The 7,788-nt window shown below is 49.3% G+C and overlaps 1 pseudogene; it reads right to left on the bottom strand.

Moving 5' to 3' along the window:
* Positions 1 to 2,386: 2,386 nt before the first annotated feature.
* On the bottom strand, positions 2,387 to 4,866 carry LOC136495657 (flavonol 3-O-glucosyltransferase UGT89B1-like; annotated as a pseudogene).
* Between the last annotated feature and the right edge of the window lie 2,922 nt (positions 4,867 to 7,788).

Consider the following 7,788-nt stretch of genomic DNA (forward strand, 5'->3'; position numbering starts at 1 on the left):
TATGAACAGGCCTTACTATCTTTCTTATATTCCCTTGTTCATGGAGTCATTAGTAGAGCAGTAATGGTGCATTTGCTGTATTTCGTCGTCACGACAGTCTTTGTTCAGGTAGGGAGTTGTTTTCATTCTATGTATGTATAGGTCAATTTTGGCTTGTTGACTAAAAGAATGGTATGTTCAATATTATTAATTCTGTTGCTTTGTTCAGGTTGTAGATTAGAGATGAAGAAAAGGGGTTCCATCGTGCATTGGCTACCAATCCGAAGGATGCACTAATTATATTCATTTTGCCTTGCAAGCAGGAGTGCCACATAGAAGGAGCACAACTATGCCATTTCGCTAAGTCTGTATAGATCAGTACCTTTAATATGCTCTATGTACCGCTTGTATTAGGACATTAATTGAGAAAGATGTTATGGTAGCATCCATTGTTATTGTAAAAAGTACTCTTGTTTGTGAACATGATTTCTTGATGCAATGATTATATATCTGTATCTTTGTGTTCATGAAGTTATTAAGGGCCTAGCTAAATTAGTAACTATTGTGAAACCAGATGAAATTCTGTCACCGTCAGATGTAAGCGCCATTCATTATTTTCTTATCACCACCGCCGGTGGTGGTGCAAACGTCTAACACCGTCGCTATATGTATGATGCGGCAGGGATCAAAAGTATATCACCACCGAATCGTTTAGTAACCCGATACCGACTAAACGATCATCAAAGGCGAATCGTGGTGCAAGGCGACGGTGACCATGACCTTTGTACTGGTGGTTCATACACTGAAGCGACGGTGGTGTTAACCTCTACATAGACGTCTCGGCCATCGAAGAGACATTGAACCAGCACTGCAGACAGTTGGGTCGAAGTACAAGGTGACGGTGCTGGTGACCACTACATAGGCGGATAATTTGCCAATACGGTGGTGTTAGTGTGTACCCACAACCGAGTTGTGCTCCAAAGCGACGGAAGTAAGGACCTTATCACAGACTGATTATAAGCCAATACGGCGGTGTAGTGTACACCACAGTTGGTCTCAGATGACGACGGTGATGGCTATGACTATTACTGTCGACAGCTTACTACCGAGGCCAAAATTGGACTGCGATGGGGGTTACGACACTGCTGTGAAAGGTCTGAGTGTAGTAATGTATGCATCTATAATAGCAATGATACAATGGAAATTTGAAATAGCAAGAGTTGGTGAGTGACTACTATATAAATAGTAGCTCAAAGTATAAATTTGTTTCTTTTAGTGATTGACAAATTTGTTTCTAGCGAATAGGCTAAATTGCCTAGTAAGAATAGGCTAAATTACAGTGATGTACCTTTAAGCAAAAGAATTGGTCAAAGATTGACAAATATTGTTTCTTTTTTACTAGGTAGAATAGGCTAAATTGCCTATTTAGAAAGACGTTGTTGTCTAACGAATGACACTTAAATTGCCTAAGAAAATACATCTACTTCAAGTCTTCAACATTACCAGCGGCAACCTGGGCTCCATGAACAATAATGTCTTCTCAAATAGGAAACATAAGGTTTTTATTTTTTAACATATGCATCCTTTTTTATCTCCACACAGCAACAAGTTTATGACACATGTTTTCCTCTTTGTAACATGCACAGGTCATGTAAAGAGAAGCAAGATGCATGCCATGTACATAGAAGATGTGGAAATGTGTGCTTTCCTAGGGACTAGATGTATAGTGTTGTGCTCTGGCAAACTGCAGATGCAAAATGTGTTCTTTTCTAAATACATTGCCCTTTTTTTTGAACGTATACATGCAGTGCATAAAAGCATGTCTAGACCTGATTTGCCTCTTTCTCATAAACCGTGGTCGGTATTTGCATCTGGGCCACACAAGCCGCAGGTAGTCTTGGTTACATACGGTACGGCGGGAAAAATTTTCTTCCACCCGCGCACCTACAAACCAGCGTGATGAGCGTGATTAATAACCTTGTCGAAAAAGAAATATAATAATTTCACTTTACTATAAATGGCAAGGCCGTGCGGATGGTCTATATTACGGCCGGCTGTGCGTTAGCTGCCAAGTAACTTGATCGGTCGCCATGTTAATTCAGAATTTTAATGTCTCTGATGCATCACGCTTCTCCTCTAGACCTCTTCGACTTGCTGTTTGAGAAGTGCATACCGGATGGAGTCATGGTCAAAGTGGAGAAAGGACCTTTGGATTTAGGCTTTAGTCTCGGCTATAAGTTAAGCCGAGAAAATACGATATTAGAGCATCCCCAAGAGTTTCCTAAACATCATCCTAATCCTTCTTTTTTAGAAAGATGGGGAAAAACCCTCTCCAACAACTCATAATATTTACTCCTAATCTTTTAGGACTTGGAAAATTTCTCACCCTTCCGCGTAACTTTACGCGCTACTCCCATCGCGCGTATCCGTCCCCGAGCAGCCGCGCCTCGAAGAACTGGTCGGCCACCAGGGGCCACGCAAGCATAGGCGCCCCCACGGCCACCGCCTCCAGCGTCGAGTTCCAGCCGCAATGCGTCAGGAACCACCCCACCACCGGATGCCGCAGCAGCGCCACCTGCGGCGCCCACCCGCGCACCACCACGCCGCGCCCCGCCACCGCGGCTCGTGCCTCGAACCCGTCGGGGACCATGGCGCTGCCCACGCCCACACGAACGGCATGGCGCTGCGCTCCAGTGCCTCGGCCAGCGCCGCCGCCATGGCGGGGTTTAGCATAGCCTGGCTCCTGAAGCACACGTACACGATTGAACCTTCCGGGAATGCGTCCAGCCACGCGCTGAGTTCGGCGAGCCCGACGGCTGCCTGCCCGCCGCGGGCACCCGCGCGCGTCCGCCTCCGGAGCCACGGGGCCCACCGCCCAGACGCGCCTGAAGCCCAGGTCCTCGAGCGGCTGCTCCAGGTACCTCCCCTCCAGCGCCTTGAAACACAAAACCCCAGCTGTCGTTCAGGTTCCACAGGAAGTTCTCCCTCACGGAAGCGGCGACCTGCTCGTCCTGAGCGTCTGCCATGTACTTCCTGTACATCATCAAGAGTTCACGCCACTGGAACGACGGCTCGCCGGGAATCGCCGGGAACGAGACGCTGAACTCGTCGTCGTCGTCGCACTCCGTGGGGCGCCTCACCAGGCGGGGGAAGGTCGAGTGTGGGATGGCGGTGCCGAGGATGCTGGACGGCGAGAACAAGATCCCCGCGGCGCCGATCTTGCGAACCAGCGGCTGAGCCCATCCGCAGAAGAAGTCAGCGACGGCGGCGACGACAGGTCGTGCTGTGCTTTAACCCACGCGAGGATGGGCCTGCGTAGCTCGGCCAAGGCATGGACGAAGGCCGGGAAGTGCCCCGGGCTGCAGCCCTGCATGTTCTCGAGCCCTTGGTGGCCCCTGGTAGCCTCAAATTTGATTTTTTAGATGACATTTATTAGAAATTCTTGGAGATGACTATCTTTTTTTCTTCTAATATCTTTTTAGGAGTTGTCAAACTATAAGTTTTTAGGAGAAAAAATTAGATAACTCTTGGAGATGCTCTTAGATCCTACGTTGTGGCGTTTATCTTCCAAAAAAATCAAACCAGACCGTGAGTCAAGTTCCATACCTTGTATAGATAGTTCTAATGATTATATTATCACTCAGTAGTCAAAACCAAAATTATGGCACATGAGACATGTTCGCTATGATGGATCGTATACATCGAAGTGGCATGAACCGCATTTCTAAATGGTTTTTGTTTGATCCGTTCTTTGTTAAGACTACGTTCCTCTTCCTGTCATCAAGTCATATGACCAAATGTCTGGTGTTCATATGCTGCATTGGAGAGAAAGTTAAGCTGACCATGCCATGGCATTTGGGTTTGTTTAATCTCCTGCAATATTATTGCTTACATCAGAGATGTAGGTCTGTAACCATTCTCTAATTTGTTGTTTCATTCACAGGGGACTAACAAGCAACAAACAAATGTTTTTGGTGCTGAGATCCATCCTCTTGTCTTCTTACTTCAATCAAATCTTCAAAGAGGCAACTAATGGATTATGAGAGGCGCATTTTTAAATGCTGGTACCAATTTCTTTAGGATAGAAGTTTTGGATTATCGAGCAGCCATCTTCCGTATCCGTGAAAAAAATATTCATCTGGTTAGCCTAGAGAATATGAATATGATTCATTGGATCATCGATGTGAAATGCTTGGATATTCTTTTCCCCAGCCAACGTCCGAATGCCAGTTCATTACGAAGACACGATGAAGGTGATTAATCAAAGTAGACAGGCTTAGCCTGAACTCTCACCTTCCTAAGATTTGTTGCTCTAAAATAGATCTCAGATTCAGATTTGGAAAACCACCAGAGGGCAGCTTGGCCCTTGACCGTTTGGATTGAAAGGAAAATGCAATGGCTTAGTTTTTACAATGACACTCCCTTGCTTTTTATAGACAGGGAGGACTCCCACTTGCTACAACATATTCTAACTACTAAAGTGGATACTGAGCATATTCCTAACACTAGGCTTGGAAGCCAAGAAAAGCAAAAGTGCAGGAAAAGTAAGATACAAGTGCTTTAGCACTAGGCTTATCTATCAATTCTTCTTAGAAGCCTTGTGCCAAGAACTGGAGGTGATTTACTGTTGCCCAATCCGCTTCCTCATCTCCTAGAATTTAAACTTCCTCAGCGACTTGGTGAGAATGTCAGCCAGTGATTAGTGGTGGCAATGTGGTTGGCCTTGATGGTCCCATCCACCAAGCAATCTATGATGAAGTGGTACTTGATGCGGATGTGCTTGCTTCTTTCGTGGAAGACAGGGTTCTTAGACAGAGCTAGAGCAAACTTGCTGTCCACCTTCAGCTCAACCACACCCACCTTCCTGCCAAGGAGCTCTGCCAGCATCCTTGACAACCATAGCGCCTGAGTTGCTGCAGTGGTGGTGGCGATGTACTCTGCTTCACAGCTTGAGAGGGCCACCACCTTTCGCTTGAGGGACTGCTAGCTGACCAAGCAATCACCGAGGAAGAACATCATCCCAGTTGTGCTCTTGCTGGTGTCTCATCAACGAGGTCGCTGTCGTAGTAGCCGACAAATCACGCCGTGTCGGGGGTAGTTTCGTAGTGAAGACCATAGTCGAGGGTGCCCGCCACGTAGCGTAGGATACGCTTGACAGCCTGCAGATGCTCCATCATCGGTTGCTCCATGAACCAGCTCATGTACCCAACGACAAATGCGATGTCCAGCCGAGTGTGGACCAGGTAGTGCAAGCTCCCGATCAGCCGCCGGTAATGGGTTGGATCGACCTCCTCCGTCGTGCTCTCCTGACTCAGCTTGAGCTTCTCCTCCATTGGAGTGTGGGCTAGATTACAACCTGTCATGCCGCCGAGCTCGAGGATGCGCTTGGCATAGTGGGTTGGCGGAGGGCGATCCCGCTAGCGTCCTGGTGCATTTCGACACCGAGGTAGAAGCAGAGGAGGCCAAGGTTGCTCATGTCGAAGGCCTTCTTCATCTGCGCCTTGAACACCTCCACCTTTGGCTCTTCAATGCTGGTGATGATGAGGTCATCGACATAGATGCCGACTAGTAGGACATTGCGTCCGCTGCCCCACCGGTACGCCGCCGCCTCATGCATGCTCTACTTGAAGGCCATCTTCTTGAGTGTGGCGTCTAGCTTCGTGTTCTAGGCGCGCGGTGCCTAGCGCAGGCCGTAGAGTGCCTTGTGCAGGCAGTACACCTTCCCTTCTTCTCTGGCGACGGCGTAGCTAGGTGGCTGGCGCATGTAGACCTCCTCCTTGAGGTTGCCATTGAGGAAGGTGGACTTCACATCCATGTGGTGGACTTGCCACCCCTCTTGAGCTGCCAGCGCGAGGAGGACATGGATTGACTCCATGCGCGCCATGGGGGCAAAAGCGTCATCGTAGTCGATCCCCTCTTGGTGGACGAAGCCGCGCACTACCAGCCGCGCCTTGTGCTTGATACCACGCCTAGCTCGTCCTTGTTGAGCTTGAATACCCACTTCAGGGTGATAGGGCAGTGGCCGTCAGGCAGTGGCACTAGCTCCTAGGTGCGGTTCTGCTCGATGGACTTGAGCTCCTGCTCCATCGCCTTCCGCCACGCTGGATCACTCTGCGCATCAGCATAAGTGGTCGGCTCACCGATGTGCGTCAGATGTAGCTAGGCGAAGAGCCACTTGGGCTAGTCTAGTGGAGTCTGCTCTCTGAATATGTTCACCACCGTGCGGTACTGGAGGGGCTCATCATTGTAGTAGGCGTCCAAGCGGTCTTCATCATCCTCCTATGGCATCATGTACTCGACCTCCGACCATCCTGCGTGCGCTGGTGTCGCAGCGGGCAAGGTAGAAGATGTCGAGAAGGTCAGTTGGTGAGCCGGAGAGGCCGACTGGTGCACCGGAGAGGCCCGTGCTGCTGCCATTGAGCTCCTAACCACCACCGATGGACTACCAACCACCATCGATGGGCTTCCGAGCTCCCTCGGATTTGGTGATAGCGAGCGCGGCGTAGCTGATGAAGAGGTGGGCGCTGGTGATGAAGACCCAGTAGTCGATGAGGATGCACCGTGTGCTCCCTTAGCACCTCTCGCCCACGCATACTCGATGGTGAAGTCATGGAGCATGGCCACCAACCCATTGTCCACCGCCTTGTCGAATGCCCTGCCACATCCTTCATCGAACACGACGTCACACGACACGCGCACGCGCCATGTTGCGTTGGGTCGAGCGTGCGATAGGCCTTGGCCCCCTCTGCGTAGCTGATGAAGACCCCTAGTGAACTATGATCATCGAGCTTGCTAATGTGATTTAGCTTCTTAACGAAGGCGAGGCAGTCGAAGACGCGCAGGTAGTTGACCATTGGCTTGAGCCCATCCCAGGCCTCATATGGCATCTTGCTATCGAGAGCACTAGTGTCGACGGTAGTTAACAATCATTATAAACCATCAATATAACATGAGTTTTGGTGAATCCATATTTTCTGTAGGGTTTATTAAAAAAACCATCATGGTGGACCTACATGTCAGATTTAATCACGCTTATCCACCACAAAACGGACATCAGAAGACTCTAGAACACTCGAGAGGACTCCACACTAAGGCAGAGAGGCAGAGGCTACAAGGTAGGGCCGGTCGGCCCCACCTATAGGCCGACCGACCAACCCCTAGGGCCGACTATCAGCCTCCGTGTTACAATGTCGGTTCTCCACCGCCTCCTAAGTTGCATCTATGTCGTCTCTGAAGTCGGTTTGATCCAAGGGCTCACGTTGGACGCTTTGGCCTGTAAGGAAAATGGACCCTAGGCCTATTTACTTTGGATTTTGGTGTTTGATGACCAACACAACCAAATTGGACTAATGAATTTGCAGGTAATTGTTTTGTAGTTCAATAGGGTGCAAGACGTGACTTAGACGAAGGCGACATGATGATCCCGCGATCAACACCATAAGCAAAACCCTAGAAACGCAAGAGAAGACCCAAGATATCAAGCATAGTCGAAGCACAAAGATGGAAACCAAGCTGAACACAAGATCATGAAGAAATGAGCTCGACAGAGGTGACCAGATGCGTCCGATCAGTTGCTTGGCAACAGCAGGCGTTAGCAGCTGTGACTGGACGCTGAGCGAAGAAGTGACCGGATGCACCGATGACACTATTCTTCATCATGGCAATGTTTTTAGTGTGACCGGACGTAGCAGCATTAGATGACCGGACGCACAAAGTACAACATCCAATCGAGTCCAGAGAGGCGCCAGCATGACCGGACGCGTCCAATCAAGTGAGACCGGACTCGGCCTAGAGTCCGATCAACGCGCG

This window comes from Miscanthus floridulus, chromosome 12 (assembly GCF_019320115.1).
Source record: "Miscanthus floridulus cultivar M001 chromosome 12, ASM1932011v1, whole genome shotgun sequence".
NCBI classification, from domain to species: Eukaryota; Viridiplantae; Streptophyta; class Magnoliopsida; order Poales; family Poaceae; genus Miscanthus; species Miscanthus floridulus.